The sequence below is a fragment of the Accipiter gentilis genome, chromosome 28, assembly GCF_929443795.1.
Source record: "Accipiter gentilis chromosome 28, bAccGen1.1, whole genome shotgun sequence".
Lineage (NCBI taxonomy): Eukaryota > Metazoa > Chordata > Aves > Accipitriformes > Accipitridae > Astur > Astur gentilis.
The window spans coordinates 240,137-257,110 of NC_064907.1; the positions used below are offsets into that span (position 1 = coordinate 240,137).

The following is a 16,974-nucleotide window of genomic DNA, read 5'->3' on the forward strand; positions in this document are numbered from 1 at the left end:
TATCCAAAACAGCCACAGGCCTTGCTGTGAGTGGCCGGCTCATTGTGTAATTTTGTTTGCAGATTTGGGGCTCCCACCACCCCGGTCTTTCACTTGATATTTATCTAAACTGAATTTCATCTGCCTACTGCCCAGTGTTGTAATGGTCTTCTGTACTCTTCCTAGCTGGCACTAGTCCCCATGAACCTGAGTAATCCAATCACCTCAGCAAGCCCTGTCATCTCATTGCTCATTCCCTTTTCCAGGTCACTCATGAACACATTGAAAAAACACGGGACCCAACGCAGCAATCTCTTTCCACTGCAAAAACTGACTGCTGACTCCTACACCCTCCTTCCTATTTTCGTACCAATGACGGAGCCATGTGAGGACCTTCCCTCTTGACCAGCCAGTTTCCTTAAAAACTGGGCTGAAAGCCCTGGCTGAATGTTTTGTGGGAAGCAGTGTGGGCACCATGAGCCCCTACGAATCGCTGCCCCAGCTCAGGGGCCCCTCGGCAGGCACCTCCCCACCAGCCCACAGACCCCATCCCTGTGCACTCGGACACTCGGGACACGCAGCAGATTCAGCAGTCAGCTTTTCCCTGAAGGTCCCTCCAGCCCGTCCTAGAAATGAACATCACATCTTTCCCTCCTCCCAGTCCCCGGGGGCTGGGGCAGTTGTGAATTAATGACTAGAGGCCACATGTGACAGACAGCTAGTTCACCCTCCCTTTCCTTCTGGTGAACATTGCCTTTGCCTAGCAACTTGTTGCTGTTTAACTTTGCTTTATAACCTTTCCTCTGCGGATGCTCTGAGGAGTCCCCCAAAAGAAGTGGAAGAAACTGCTCGAGCTCTTCTGGAGCGAAGAGAGGCAAAAGCTTCACCTGGACTTCCTTCTATGGCCTCTCTTCTTCCGATCCCCCATCCCTCCAACAGTCTGCAGCAGGCTTCGTACTCCTGGTGTGCTTTGTGAGCAGTTTTCATCAGAGAGCTGATAGCACTTCCCATTATTCTTGTTCTTCTCTATTCTGAGCCCTGCCTCTCTGCAAACAGGCTTGCTGCGCCATCCACTCCCCCCAGAGCTGCTTGCGCCTGCATCCTGAGGGGGGGACCTTAATGGAGGAGCAGGATGGGGGCATTTCTGCCTCCTCCCTTGCCTTGCTGCCTGCAGACAAACTCCTCTGAATTGCCAGGTCTTGGCAGGCAGAAAAATCCTCCTACAAGGCAGCCCATGTGGCACCCTCACTTCCCAGAGGTTGAGGGTCCCTGGGCAACATTTCTGACTTGCTTCACCTTGCTCCCTCCACTCCTCCATGGGCAAAAGGAGAGGCAGCTCTAGACCCTCTCTGCCTTCAGGCTTGCAAACTCCCCACAGAGCAGGAGCTACGGAGGGTGTCCCTGCTCCCAGCACCCACCGCCAGCCATTATCTCGGCTGCTGGGTGGTATGGGGGAGGCGCGGGGGGAGCATTCAGCCCTGTGGTGTGTTTTGAACTGCTCACACCAGCCAGCTGCAAAGTCCCTTATCTGGAGAGTTCAAGGAGCCTTGAAAGGCTCCTCAGGGGCCCTCGCCCCTGGCAGGTAAAGGGACCTGGCCAGGCAGCAAATTCCCCAGGGACCCGGCAGGACTCCTCCAGTGAACAGCACTGTCCCTAAAGGGCTTGCCACCAGTGACTGGGCAGAGCTAGCCCTAAAACTACCCCAGGTAACACAGCTGGGACTCTTCCACCTATCATCAAGTCACACAAGGCCATGGGCGTCCACTTCCCCATGGGGGCTGCTGAGTGGGTTTCCAGCTCTGACATCTCACTGGCCAAATACCAACAAGGGGGCCTTACCGATGGCAGCCCCATGATGAACGCACACACCTCTGTCCTCAGCACTTGGCGAGTCCCCAAGCCCAGGCACACCTGGTCCCCTGGCCAGAGAAAACCCCTCCAGGCACCCACCCAACCCCTCCAGAGCAGAGATGGGTGCTCCTGCTCATCATCCCATCAAATGCTGGGGGGGGACATTTTAATGTCACAGTAAGAAGCTTACCAGAAGGGCAGGTTGGTCCCAGTCCCTTGCTCCTGGTCACTTCAGGCCATGGGACTGCAGGCACAGCACAGCCTTGGGAGAGGCAGGAAAACCCCTGCAAATATCAGAGCAGCCACCTGCTCCGAGGCCAGTGGTTTGGGAGTGCAGGAAGAGATACAGTGCCCAGGGTGGGCAGGAGCTAAGAGGGGGACGTCATTTCTGAGGAGGCTTCAGAGGGGGAGAGATAAGCCACTCTCTGGAGCCTGTTTGCAGAGACAGGATTCGTAGGGGCTCTTCTGAGGAGCTGGTTTCCCTGATGGCACCTGCTCAGGCCGCTGTCCCCGGGGAAAAGACCATCCCCTCCAAGCTACAACCCTGACCTGCTTCTCGGCAGGCTGGGGAAGGAGGCAAGTTTCTCTAGGGCTAGGTTTGCACTCCATTTGTTGGAAATTTAGAAAAATAAAGTCCCTTTCTCCCAAGAGCAGAGGGAGGGATTTGCTCAGGGTTCCCCTCAATGCAGCTGCCGAAAACTCCAAAATCACACAGAAACCCCCTCCAGGACCTGGACGGTGCCTGCAGGCAGCTTTCAGCACCTCCAGGGGCTGCCTGGAGGTGGGGAGGTGTGGGGTGATGACCCACTAAGGGCTCACACCAGGCTCAGGCCACCTGGCCATGGCTTCCCTTGGGACCGCCATAGATTTGGGGAGAGCCCAGGAATGCCTCCCCCCAGACCCTGATCCTCGCCCGGCATCCTCTGCAGCTGGTAGCCCCCTGCAGCCCAGGTCCACAGGGCTGGTCTGAGCCCCCCGGGGGTGCCGGTGTGGCCGGCGGAGGTGCTGCCTGTCTCTGCCCGGGGGCCACGGGGAGGAGGCATGCTGCAGGAAGGGGTGCTCCCCCAGGGTTGGCCTGGGGGCTGCAGCAGGAAGAGGCACAATGGGAGGAAGCTACATTTCTGCTTCCTGATGGAGAAAACCCTACAGGACCCCTGGGGAGAACAACCGGACACCATTAATGTAAAAATCAGCTGGGAGCACAAAGAGCAGCCAGAGGCATCCCCAAGTCGGGAGCAGGTCCTCCTTGCATGGAGGAGCCTGAGGCTTGGTGCAGCGGTGGCACAGGCCACCACGTACCAGGACAGCCACACATGGAGGACAGAAGCAATCCCAACCATGCCACAACACAAGGCATGGCTCCTGCCTGCCCCCAGCCTGTCTCTCCAGAAAGCAGGTGACACTCCTTATTTCCACCCAGTTGGGTGGGGAGAGGGATACTCCCTGGTGGGCTGGGGCAGTGCTTAGGTAAGACCCCCTGGTGCATGGCTGCCAGATGCATCTCTTTTGCTTTAGCAGCTTCCCCCCCCCAGTCACGCTCAGCCTTTCTCAAGAGGAAATTCTGTCTGTACAGATGATATCTTGGTTGGCCGCACCTTGGGCAGCAGCAACAGCACTGGAGGGATGGGCTGAGCTTATGGGACTGTGTCGCCATTTCCCCTCATGTCTGCAGCTGAAAGGAGTGAAGGTGAGACCCGTAAAGAGGCAGCACACAGCAAGACAGGACAAGAACAAAACAGCTCATGGCCAGAGAAGTCTGAAGATAAGGACTCAATGAATGTGTGGGAAGAAACCCAAGAGATAAGAGTCCCACAGCCAGGGAATGAAAGAGGGGCAAGATGAGTTTCTCTATACCCTGTCTTCTCCTGGGCTTGGTAGGGCCATATCTACCAGCAACACATGGGTATCCCGAGGTCACTGCTCAGAGAACAGTACTGGAAGGGAAGAGCAGGACTGCACAAGGCCACCTGCCATTGGTGGCCCCCAGGGTGCTAGGATGGAGAGTGGAGAGGATTCGTCCTTCCATTGCTTCACATTCCTGGCCCCGGGACTGAGCTCAGAGCTGGCAGACCCAGGAAGGAGTCAGGCCAGGAATGACACAAGGGAGCTGAGCAGGGAGCAACCTGCAGTGAGGGGCTGGGGGAGAAGGATGGGGACAGCTTATGTTGCGGCCAGGAGGTCCTCAAAACAGCCCTGTAGTGAAATCAGGCTGTGAAATCATTGGAAAGTTCAAAAGCCCCTCTAAATCCTTCCCCAGGCTATGCACAGAGCACCCGGCGGAGGAGGCTTAGAGGGCTCGACTCAACCCCAAACATACTCCCCCACCCCAAATGCCACTCTGCACTTTACAGGGGCTCCTCTCCCCCAGGAGGGCCCAAGCCCAGGACTCGCTCGCTTGTCCCCAAAACAGGGCTGCTTCTGGAAGGGCAGGAAAAGCTGGCAGTCAACCAGCAGCCAAATCACCTGCCTACAGCAGCCCCCCCCCCCCCCCCTCCCCACGACCACTTTCCACACCCCAGGGCATGTTTGCCTCCCGGGGGGAGAGGCTCAGAGCTCCTTCCAGCTCTGGCTCCTTCCAGTCTGGAGCTGGTGCCGGATGCAAAGGCACAGAGCTTGCAGTAAGCAGGACCCTCAGCCAGCAAGAGCTGCCCGCATCCAGCGGGAGCTGCTGAACCACACACACCTGGGCTGCACTGCCCCCTCGCCTGAGCCCCCCAAGCAGGTGACAGAGCATCCCCAGGGCTGGATGGAGTGAGCCTTGCCCCTGCACCCAGAGGACTCAGCAGAGGGGCTGCAGCAGGCTGCCAGCCTGCTGGGGGGCTGGCACAGGGGCAGAGCTCATTTTGCCCCCACTCAGCAATTTTTCAGAAGTTGGTCGGGGCTGCACAGCTGCTTCCAATTTAGCGGGGGGGGGGGGAGTGGAGGAATGAAACCAGAGCCACAATACAATCTTCCCCCGGCGTCACCATCTCCCCAGCTCCCAAAATTTTGAGGGGTGATTCCTCCCCACTGATCAGTGATCAGCAGCCACCCGGCAGAAGTTGGGACGTATACACAGAGGCGAACCACCGCCGGGCCTGTGGCAGGTCGAGGTTGGCTCTATTGTCTGCATGTCAGCTGTGCCCAGTGGCTGGGACAGAAACGCAAGGGCTATTTTGGGTCCCTGCAGACCAAGCGGAGTTTCCCTTGTAGGCCAGCTCAGGAACATGGGCCCTGGCTGACCGCTGCTTTTGGCACGAAACGTCTGCAGCTCTACTGGGAAAGGGGATGGTGGGCAGGGAAGCAGGTTTTGGTGCTGACCACAGTCCTGCAGAGTCTCTCTGCCAGCCGCCTGTCCTGTCAAGATCCCACTTGCTGCCCAGGACAGCTGCAGCATCTCACAAACCCCAAACTGGCTTCAGCTGCTAAATGCAGCCATTTCATAATGGACAGGGGTACAGCAGCTCTGCTCTAGGAGACTGGGCATGTCTGTCACCCCCTTATCCCCACACCCCCTTTGTCCCAGCCAAGGGGCACCCCATGATCCCCAGAAAAAAAAGGAGGAGAAGGGATTGATGCCCTGGCTAGGTCTGCTCTCCTCACATGCCCAAAGCCAGTCACTTCCAAAGTTGCAGCCATCTCCGAGCAGTGGGGCAAAGCTGTCCCACAAGTCCTAGGAGTTGGGGGGACTCAAGGAGCCACACATGTCTGCACACTTCCCAGCTGATTTTAAATTAGGCTGGGAGGAAGACACTGCCCAGTGAGAACCGGGCTTGCCATGTCCCTGCTCTGCGGCAGCTCCAGAAGAGCCGTGTGGGCAGCGCATGGTCTGCACCGAGGAATGGAAAGCCAAAGTGGCAGCACGCCATCAGCAGCACAGAGCAAGCAAAGGACTTGGAGTAAACACCCAGGGTGGAAACACCACCTCTGGTATCCTCTTCCCTCCTCCCTGAACAACTCAGCTTCCCCAAACGCCTTGGCAGGACTCAGGTCTCAAATGTGGAGCCAGAGCAAGGCTTGAGGTGGGCACCTCCTTCAGAGGGAGTAAGTCAGAGCCCGAACCTCCCGCTCTCGGCACTGGCCTCAGCTAACCCGCAGCAAACAGGAAAACTTTTATGTGAGTAGGATCAGGCAGGGAGAGCCAACAGGAGGTGGGGAGCTCACTCCTGTGTCTGCCCAAACCCCAGCAAAACAGACTCCCTCATGACCGACAATAATAAGCCTAGCTGCAAGTCAGAAAAGGGAAAGTCACATCCCTTCCAAATCCTAACCTGCAGATGCTGCTGCATCCATGCAACCAGCCAACGCATGGTGTGCCACAGCCATGAGGTCCCAGGCTGCAAGGGACCATGAGCATCCTCAGGGATGCCTCAGGTAGGCATGGAGAGCCGCATCTGAGTGCTTTGCTCATGCTGAAACAGTGCTTTGGAGAGGCTGGTGTCGGCTTGCAGACTCTGACGGCATCCCAGCCTCCCCCACATTAATTTGGTGAGCAGAGGAGACAAGGGCAGCTCTGACACTCCCTGCTGGAAGTTCCAAGGGTACCATAGCCTCCATCAGAGTGAGCTGGCCATCCAGCAAGGTGTCCTGCCAGAGCTTGCCTGAGTGCCTGAACATGCTGGGATGCCGATGCACTCCCACGACGATGCCAGGCGATAGGGAGCCCAGGGGCTGAGCCCTGCTGAAGCAATCCCTTTCTGGCACATTGCATCCTCCTTGCAGCCACGGGGGGAGGAAGAGAGGGACAGTTGGTGGTGGACAACTTGTGTTTATCAACAGCCAGGCAATTTACTGCCCTTTGTTTCTGTTCAAAGGCTCCTCTTTTGGAGCAAGCCTAGTGCAGAGCCCAGGCAGGGGGAGCGCAGGGCCCTACAGCAGCTCCCTCAATCCCCCACAAGGCACAGCTCCTGCCCTGCATCGCCTGGGCACTGCGTACCCACAGCCTGCGGGGTAACAGCCCTGTCCAGGAACACGCTGGCAGATCAATACCCTGATGTGGTTCACCACGCATTCACACCAACCTTGTATTGCCACAAGGACTGAGTGTGAAGACAGGAACGAGAAGTTGCAGGGAAGGGTGGATCGCTTCTTAATAGCTTAGTCGTGTTGCCATTGGTCTGCCTCCTCCCATGGTTAATGGATAACGCTCCCAATCTCATCAGGATGGTGCGGAGACCTACCCAACCCTGCTGGCCTCAGCCACAGCCCAACACCTACAAACCCTGATGGGCTGAAAGCACTGCACTCCCTGTGTGCATCCTGCAGCAGTGGGCTCCCTGAGAGAGCAGAGGTTCCATCCAGAGCAAATACCGTCGGGGAGCTCATCCACAGCACTGAGGGAGGATATTTCAGGCAAAAAAATGGAATTGCCTTCAACTTGGTCCTGAGGCCAGGAAAAGACAAGGCTGTCAAAGGCAGGGCAGGCAGCTCCTTCAACTCTGAGCCCCTGGCCAGGACCAAGAACTGAGCTGTGCCACCAGTCCCTCCTGCCTCCCCAAGTTGTTCTCCAGGGGTAAGCCCCAAGCCTAGAAGGAGGGAGCTCCTCTCACAAGAGTTTTCCATGAGCAAACCTTTAGCAAAACTCAAATGGGGCTGCCCACCCCAAAGCCCTCACCCTCTTCAAGCTCCTCCAGGTCAGCCGGCCCTCAGCCGCACATGTAAATTGGCTCCCTATCCCTGCATGGCATCAGTGGGTGGCTGTGCTAGGTGTGATGAACCAGACAGAGGCAAGGACCACACTCGGAGCCACAGCATGGGCAGCAGCGGGAGAAGCCAAGTGAGTACAGCAAGGCTGATGACCCAGTACCTGCAGCCTCAGTACGTGGCCAGAGCAGGATGCTTGCCAGGCAGGAGGCTGACTGCATGACCCTCTGGTTCCGCCGCTGCTCCCGACCTAGCCACATCCCTCCCAGCCTTGCTCTTCTCCACCTCCAGCCCCTTCCTGCCTCCTCCCTCTGTGACTTCCCAGTCGGCTCACTCCATGAATATCCAGTTGGAAATTTCACAGCGAGGTGCTTTCCCATCAGACAAGTCCTAAAGGAAATGAACTAAAGCAAATCCCACTGGCAGTGGTGTGGTGGGAAGAAGGCAAGAAGGCTCTGTGGAAATCTGACTGATTTCCTGCTGGCTTCTTCTGCGTGAACCAGCAGGTAGGCAATAGGTCTCTGCTCCCCTTTGGCCTCAAAAAAAGCTGGTCTCCTGGAGATGAAGCCTGACTGTGCTTACCCACAACTTAACTAAGAGGCTGAAAGAGAGCCTCGAGCACTGCACCCAGAATGCCAGGCTCACTGACTTGTGTCACGGATGGTGCCATGCATACCCAGTGCTTTGAGCCTCCCCTTTCTCAGGGATCGGTGAGACCAGGGAAAAGCCTGCTCCAAGCCAGGAGTGGGAGATGGGGTGCAGTGCTGCACTGCAACCTCAGCTGGCGGCAGTGGGGTCCCTCTGGACCATACAACCTATGTAACCAAACCCATCCAGGACCGGCCCCTACTCCACACGCTTGTTTTCCCATCCCATGTCTTGCACACTGTTAACTTAGGAAGCACTTAGTCTTTATTGCACTGCTTAATCAAATCTTAATAGCTGTGTGGCTGTTAAAATCCTGACTCCTGCCTATCTGCAAATGCCTGTAGCTCACTCTGCATAGTGCTTTGTGCCTGAGCTTGCTGGCAGCGGAGTACAAGTTAGCATGGAGATGCAACTCCGAGAGCTTGTGGTCCTGCAGTCCCAGTGCTGGGCTGCCAGGCGTCACACAGAGCAGAGCTAGGTGCTGGGGAGACTAAGGAAGGCGCAGGGAGGTGAGCAGAGTTTGCACTGTGGGATCACTACTGAGCTGGCAAGGACTCCAAGCAAACAGCACTCTGCTGATAAGAGCGGGTGTTGCAGTTCCCTTAACACTTGCCAAGGACCTGGATGTTATGCTGGACGAAAACAACTGAGATCTACAACTGTCCTAGAGGAAGCACTGGAGGCTGCTTGCTGGCTTCCCAAAGCCCATGCCTGGTGCCTTCCCATCTGGACAGGGCAGGCGGGTGCTCCTGGGCTCCCTCTGGCCCTGCCTCTGCCAGTAGAGCTGGTATTGGAGCCAGGCAGAGCGAGGAAGGTGCAGCACGGGAGTGGGTGAACGTGTGCCTTGTCCTCCGTGCCCTGGCTTGCCCCCAGCCCACAACAAGGAGGGAGATAGGTCAGGCCAGGGCAAGAACAAAGCCCATGGCTCATCTTCAAAGAGGAAGAGGCTCATTAATACCTCCCAGCCCAAGATAATGAGAGCAGGGATGCCATGATGGGGAAATGATGCCAGTACTTAATTATGCAGCTTAGGGAGGAAAGGAGAAGAGGGACAATTGCAGGATGAAGGTGACACCCTGCCCTGTGTGCTGACAGTACATTTGCTGGTTCAGGCTGGAGTGAATTTATTCATCTTCTTTGCTCCACGTACCTGGTACAGCGTAGGCCCTCGCCTCTTGTCTGTGCTAGCTGGGGGGGAACAGCCACTCCACAAACCATCTTCTGGGACCTACGTTACAGCCCTCAGTGCTGTATAGAAACTGCCCCTGCTCTGTGAAGACCTTCTCAGTGAGCCAAGAGCAAGCCTACCTGTCTTTTTCAGGAGCAAAAGGCAATGGCCGGAGCAGGAGTGCTCCGGTGCCCACACTGCACTGACACTGTATCAATGTCTCATGAGCCACACTCGGACAATCAGTGAGCCCAAGAGAAAAGGATCCCTGCCTAGTCACGTCCTGAGACAGCTTTGTAGTGAAGGCAGGCTCGAGGAAGCCCAAGGCTGTCTGGCAGCTCGCAGGGGCTGGCCAGCGGAAACAATGCCCCCAAGCCGGGATGCAGTGCAGGAGGGGAGTGGGATTTCCCATGTCGGCATTCACAGAAGTCTTTCAATTGTGTCGGCTAACAACAGGCAACGGAGGGGCCAACGGGCTGCTTCCTGCTTCAGAGCAGCTGGGAAGCACATCCAGCTGTGGCCAACAGCTGCATGAATTCCTCGTGCAGCCCCTAGCCCTGGGGAATCTACTGGGTTCAAGGATACAGGCTCACTTGTCTGCAATCCCACACCCCAGGGCTTGGCCGCTGCTGCCTTCCCACACAGCCCGCAGCTCCACAGCCTGTTCCCGAGAGCCAGATGGGAGCGCTGGTGAGTACACGCAGGGACTGTGTTGGTCTGGCAGTATTAGCACCTAGCAGGGGTGTGAGGCTCAGATTTAACTACAGGGGTGGGGAGGACAGCAGAAAAGGGCTCCACACAGAGCCCTCCCCACTCTTGCCTGGACCGGGCTCTTGAGCTTGCTCCTGAAGTGGTTTGCTCAGGACCGGAAAGAAACGCTTACTGAAATCTTCCACAGTGTCCCACAGCCAGCTGGGAGCATTTTCTTGAGCAGGACCTGCAGCAACCCCGGCACAGCAACTTTGCCACCAGCCAAGGGGGCTCTGCCCCGCTGCTTGCACAGCAGTACATGGCGCCCAGCCCACGTGCTTTCCAATGGGTCCTTGCAACACGGGTTCGGCTGCAGCACGCCAGCAGCCACTGTCGCGCACCCACCCGAGTGCTTGGCAGCCGGAAGACTACTGCACAAACCCCTCGGTGAAGTCCTGCATCCCAGGTGTCAGAGCATCACCGCGCTTCGTGCCCCCAAAACCTTATACTCTTCCCCCAGCACTAACTACGCAAGGGGATTTGGAGTTGCAGTGAGAGGCAGCGAGGAAGAGCACACACGCCCCCCATCCCAAAAGGCAGCAGCTATGCATCACCCCCCCGCCCCGCTCCGAGCCGCGACCCACACGCCGCCCCCCCCTCCCCTCCCCTCCCCTCCCCCGCTGCGGTGCCGGATCCTGCGCCTGCAATTCGCCCCCCGCCCCGGCTCTTAGCGTTTCAAAGCTGCCGGGTGTTCCCCACGCACCCGGCAGCTTTGAAACGCTGCTAGGAGCCTCGGTGGGAGCCGGGGAGGTGGGTTACAAGCACAGCGACTGTAAGCCAATACCTCAAATACGGCCGCCCCCCGCTGCCCCCAGCTCCTTGCCGGCTCTGGCGCCTTCTGTCCCCGATGCGGATGGGAAATCACCTCCTCCGCCCGCGCTTCGCAAACTCCTCCTCCTCTTTTTGCCGCTCTCAGCGCCACGCGGTTCCCGCGTGGGGGAGGCGGCGGGTTTTCCCTCCTCCCCCCCACTTCCCTCCCCTCCCCCCGCTATCCGGGGAGAGCACGGGTAAGATGCGCCGCGACCCTCCGTGGGCAGCCGTACCCACCCCACGGGTGAACCCACCTGCACCGCGCTCTTCCACGTCGCGCCGCTTACTGTCCCTGGCCCTCCCTCCGGGCTTGCCCGCCCCTGGCTCCCCCCTCCTTTTCCGCGCCTCCCCGCATCCCCACACCCCGCAGCCGGCGGGAAAACCTCCGGCCCTCCCAGCCCAGGGTTCCACTGTTTTAGCAATGCACGGCCCTGGTGGAAGAAGAGCAAAGCCCCCTCTGTGTTCCTGAGCTGCACCCAGCTCCGGGTTTGCATTTATACCCATACATGAGTAAATATCATAGCTCTGAAAGGAGCTCTATATTATATTATGGCTCTAAATGGAGTGCGAACTGGCCCTATCTGTTAGGTCCGTCGCTTGTCCCCAGTGCTGCATCCTAATCTGGACAAAACCCTCTCTGCTGGCAGTCACCACTTATGGGTGTTTAAAAAAAACACAACACTACCCCCAAACATATATATATATATAGGGTAACCAAGAGGACTGAAGACAGCTTTTTGCACTGTGTGTTCATGGTGGTGCGACCCAGGATGGCAGGCGATGTGCAGATCTCTCTGAAATTTAGGAAGTTCCCTGTATCCGGAGGACCTAAGTATTGTGTGTATCCAGTATCCAAAGGGCAGGCGTGGACCCTAAGCTGTTTTTTTTTCAGGCTGCCCGTCTCCAGGCTCCTATCTCTCCCGAACAGATATCTACTCCGCTGTGATGAAAGCTGTTGTTTTGCTTAAGTGCCAAGGTGCAGCAGGACTTGGGGTACTTTGTCCCCCAGCAAAGGGGAGTGCAGCTGAATTCAACCTCACAGCCAGGCTGTTAAATGGTCTGCAGAAATCTTTTTTATGTAGCTCTGTGTTTCAAGGTGCTTCTGCCAGGAGCACGGGGCCCTCCTCGCTCTCCCCATTCACCTATGCCATGCGGCCACAGGCAGTGGCACCAGGAAGTCCCTGCAGCAGCTTCAACTGCAAAAGCATTTGCTCTGTTACTAAAAAGCCTGGGCAAATTCTCTGCAGACAGCGACCAGTTTGGGTTAGAAATTAAAATCAGAAGTTAAAACACCCCCAAATGCTCTGGCAGATTCCCATCCTTGTGATCTCTCAGGGAGATGATCTTTAACACACAACTCCCTGCCAAATCCAAGCACCAAGCTTGTATTTTAAGACAGACCTGCAAAGCATCGCCACATAAGCAAGAAGTCCCCAAAGCCCGAGAAAAAGGCAATGGGGATGGGGTGAGACAGCTACCGGTGCTTTCTGAGACACAATGATGACACCGTGGAGTGTCAGCTTCAGGAAGTGACTTCTTCGCTGTCCTGCTCAGTAGCAGCCTTTGCCACTGGGTCTCTCCTGTGCTGGCGGTAGATATTTGTTGCGGTTATGGGTTTCTGGGATCAGATAGCAGGGTGCACTAACAACATGAAAGGAGCAGCAGACAACATTGTCACATAAGACAGGAGGCTGTTGTCTTATATGTAAGACTCAGATCAAATTAAATTTAAAAGCTCCCATCTCCAATTAAGCTCCTGCTGCGTCTCCCAAGCAATGATGGGTCCAAGCCCCAAGCCTGCCTTTCTTCAGCCTATTTTCTCTAAGCCTTTCTGATCTGGAAGGTCATCTTCCGGGTGAGCTCCTCTCCCTCTCATTCTCCTCTCCCTTCCCTCCTTCCCCCCTGCATAAAGGGAAAAACATAAACCAAGATCACTTCAAAATAGGCTCAGGGGAAAAAAAAGAAGCAAATAGAAGAGCAAGGTCACCTGCTTTGGGATGTCATCACATCACCTCCTCTCTGGCTTGTAAGATGTGCCATGCTGTCAAGTACGGAACCCTATGTGCCCCCATGTCCTTGGGACCTCAATGCCACAGTATACTGCCTTGGACCCCGTGTTTCCCCTCAAGATGTCCACACTTGCTGCTTAGCAGCATTGAGCTAAAATTTGAACATTGCTACAATTTTATTTTTCTATATAAGCTCCAGCCTCAGCACAGGCTAAAAGCTGCAGGAACCAATCCCCCAGGGACCCCTGAGTGCGAAGTCCTGGCTGGCAGTGCTCAGCTGAATGACCACTGTGGTTTCAGAAGCCAGGACAAGGCTCTCAGCATCATTGAGTCTCAGACCTTGTTGGGAGGAGAAACACTTCAAAATTTACCTTTGAGTGGATATTCTGGGAAGTCTCTGTTCAGGACAGGGTGGGTGTAGACGCTGCCTCACCCCAGGCTTTTAGCAGCAGGGCACGTAGCACTTACCATCCCCAAAGTACGGGATTAAACGTTCTCTAATTCACAGCTCTGGTCCTGTCTGCACAGCTGCTCCCAAGCACTGGAATCAACATCTCTCAATAGAGATGTCTCTCAGTGGAGACAGGCAGTTTGAAATCCATTAAAGCTGAACAGCGTTGCAGGCACCAGAGACCGCAGGCAGACATGAGGCCAGCAGATATACCAGAGGGGAGGCAAGGAGAAAGGCAGCTTCCAGCTTCGAAGCAGAGCATGGGCTGCTGGCTGCTTCTCTGCACAGACCTGTGCACCCACCACCAACTTGCAGGATGAGTTCTAACGATACCTTCCTTGGCACAAGCACGAGACCCAGAGCGAGCAAGACACCATGGAGGGAGGAAGGCTAAGGCTGGGAGAGAGTGCCCATTAAAATCCAACCCTGGCTGGTGCAGGACAGAATAGATTTCACCCATGGGTCTCATCTCAGGAGAGGCACTTCAGCCCCCTGGGGAGCACGTCCATCCTCACGAGTGATGCACAGTCCTTGGGCTGCATGATGCCAACTCTGGCACGTGGTCTCAGGGGGACGACACCTCTTCTGTGAGGGAAGGTGACAAATCACACAGCCAGTGACAACTCACTTATTGCCCCGCAAACACGAGCCCTTGCTGAAGGGCCAAGCTGCCTTGCTTCACCTTGACAGGATGCATTGCCTTTGTGGAGCCTTCTGCTCCCAAGTGACTCTCATGTTATTGTCTTCGCCTTTCCAAGTATAATAACAAGCCTCCCAGAAGAAGCAAACAGCTGCAGAAACAGTTTCTGCTCCAAACTGGAAACAGCTGGTGCTTTGCCCAGTACTGGTACTGGGCCCACCACTGTAGGACACCAGTACGACAGACAAAGCTAGATGTTTCCCCCCTGTGTAATTTGGGCAAGGAGAAAAGGCAGCCTCGAGCGAGGCCCAGGGGCTTGTTGCTCTTCCACCCTCTTCATCCCCAGAGCAGCAGCGTGGTGCCAAAATACGCTGCTGCTGTTGGCAGATTGCTGTGCTCCCCAAAGCAAATGGAGAAGGCAGAGTCCTGCTTTCCCAGAGCAAGGCAGCCAGCGAAGCCTCTCCTTTACATAAGGCCATGAGTCCCATGGACACGCTCCCCAGGACATGCTGATGGGGCTCAAGCTGCCCAGCCCTTTGAGTTTTCTTTCTGAAACCACAAACGTGCACTGCAGCATTGTGATGCCGTCACCTGGAGCCCAATTTGTAGGCTCTGCTCAATGCTAGTTTGTAACAGGCAGAACAAACTGGCGAAGTGCTCTCCCTTCAAAGACGCTTGCTGCCAAACCTTTCACAAAAGCCACTTCCCCCCCCCCCCCCCCCCCTTGTAGCAATTCCCTGCTTCAACTAAAGCAATGAAATCCAAAAGGGGAAAGCAAACAAACAGCTGGTTTGGAAAGCAAGAACAAAAAGGGAGATTTATTCCAGGCTGTTGGTAATGCATCATATGACCTGAAGGAATATTTTCCGTGCCTCTTGGGCAATATTTGAGTTCTGGGGCCTGAGGAGCAAGGCAGCATTTGCAGGCACTTAATATTTTCAGGATCCTTTACACTTGGCACTCATATCGACCATTTTCCTTGGAGATCTGCAAGCACTTTGCAACTGTACATTAATTAACCCGCCAGCCCTCCTCTACAATGAGATTTCCCTTTCCCTCTAATGTGCCTGTGCTAGGGGCAGGGGAAACTGAGGCATGGGGAGGCCATCAGTCTGCAGCAGGGCTGAGGTTGGAGGGCTGCATGCTGTCCAACTCCCCTTTCCATTGCAAAACCACGTTTCCCTTTGCAAGCATGACTCATGGAGACAGCGTTTCCCTCCATCGGGCGCTGCCCACCCCATCCTGGAGGAAGGCATGGGCGGCTCATGGCCCTCAGTGCCACGGAGCAGAGAAACAGAGAACCAATGTGTTTAAAAGGCAGAGCAGGCAGGCAGGAGTGGGGTGGCAAGAAGATTAGCAGCCATATCCGATTCTCTGCACATGTGAAGGCAGCAGAGCACAGCCGGGTTGGGAAAGGGGGAGAAGGGGCATTTTAATCAGTCACATGGAGGGAAACACAGAAGATACTGGACCTCTGTCAAGTGCCAGCACGTTATTAACCTATTAGCCAATGGGGGGGGGGGGGGAACACTGCAGGCTCCTTGGAATTCAGTTATAATGAGACTGCAATGATCCTGAATGCTTTGATACTCAACAAAGCATCTCAGCCTGTTGCTGAGATCAGTGAATGGCTCAGGGACCATTTTAGTTTTGCTGTTCCCTCACTGGCCCTGGCTGACCCCAGAGCAGGGTCCTGGCTGGCAGGCCCTTTTTGGGGTGGGGGTTCTCCAGTCATTGCTTGTGGGGCTCCGACTGTGACCCCCTGGGACCTCGGTGCCCTGCCCTGAATTTCAGGATGAGAAGTGGCAGGGCGGAGATGATGTTTACCTGATGGCCTGAGCCTGGCTGGGACCAGGTGGGGAAGGAGCAGGCTGCGATCCCCTTCTGAGCTCTGCCTATGACACGGAGATCCAGCTGGGCACATCACCGCTCACAGGGAGCCAAGCAGATCTCCAGCGCGCTGCCGTGCCTCTGCTTCCTCGCACGACCCAACCTACCAGGATAAAGTCAGGCAGCTGCCTGTGACTCCTTCACTAGTGGGCTGAGGGCAGCAGGAGCTCGCTGCCAGCAGAGGAGCAGCCCTGGGTGAAAACCTGCAAGGAGAGGCAGGGGAGAGGGAGGCACTTGCTGTGGATCGGCCCCACCACCTCCCAACACTCAGCATCCCCCCTCACTGGTAATACTGAGATGCAACGAGGTGACACGGTTACCCCCAAAGCACTCGCAGCTCCAGTGAGCAAACAGCCCAGAGAAGTGGCAGGGAAGGGCCTTGGCCCCGAGTGCCTCCAGCCTGGTCGTGGGGACGTGGGTGTTTTCCAGTTGGGCAAGCAGAAACAAACCCCATTGTCCGCTGGACAGTCACAGCTCAGCAAGGGGCCCGTGGAACCCACAGGGCTCCCAGGGGCTGGCGTGGGCAGTGGGGTCCAGTCAAGCTCCAGCCCCTCTCAGACTGCCAGAGGGGAGAGCTTGGTGCCCCGTGGCGCAGCAGCATTTTTGGGACATGGGCATCTCACAGCTGCCAGGCTGGGGGGTGAGACATAAACCCCTCTGCCCAAGCCACTGCTGAGTGTCTCCCATCTCTGCCACCTCCTGGGCAAGATCTTTCCCACAGCGATCCCTCCCTCCTCCATCCCCATCCCTCTGCCTCCCTTCCCACACCCTGCATATCTTCCCTCCCTCCCTGCACTGCTGCTACCCTCTCCTCAGCTCCAGCTGCCCATTTGCTTACTCTTACAAGCATTTACTGCCTAATGACACCAATTAGCCCCGAAGTTGCTGGGTGGCTAGTTACTGAATGACAGTCATGGAGCCACCGGCCAAGGGTGAAATGTTACCCCTGCATCATGCAGTTTCCACCTGCCAGGGGACAAGCTGAGACCTGGGTAAACTCAAGACACACAGTGCAGGCTCCCACAGCTACCAGAGAGCCAGGGTTAACCCCTGGCACAGCAGCAGGCAGGAACCCCCTGCAACATTCAGAAATGGCAGCCCCAGGGCAAGGGCCATGCTGAGCACCCTGTCACCCTGTCGTGGTCTCACGCCATGT

At 56.3% G+C, this 16,974-nt stretch overlaps 1 protein-coding gene across 1 annotated transcript in view; it reads right to left on the reverse strand.

The window, feature by feature from the left end:
* The window catches only part of LOC126051446 (heat shock protein HSP 90-beta-like), a 41,611-nt gene that overhangs the window by 19,251 nt on the left and 5,386 nt on the right, over positions 1-16,974 (reverse strand). Inside the window, 1 exon segment of the mRNA XM_049830673.1 lies at positions 15,756-15,921. The gene's annotated coding sequence lies outside the window, so the exon portion shown is untranslated.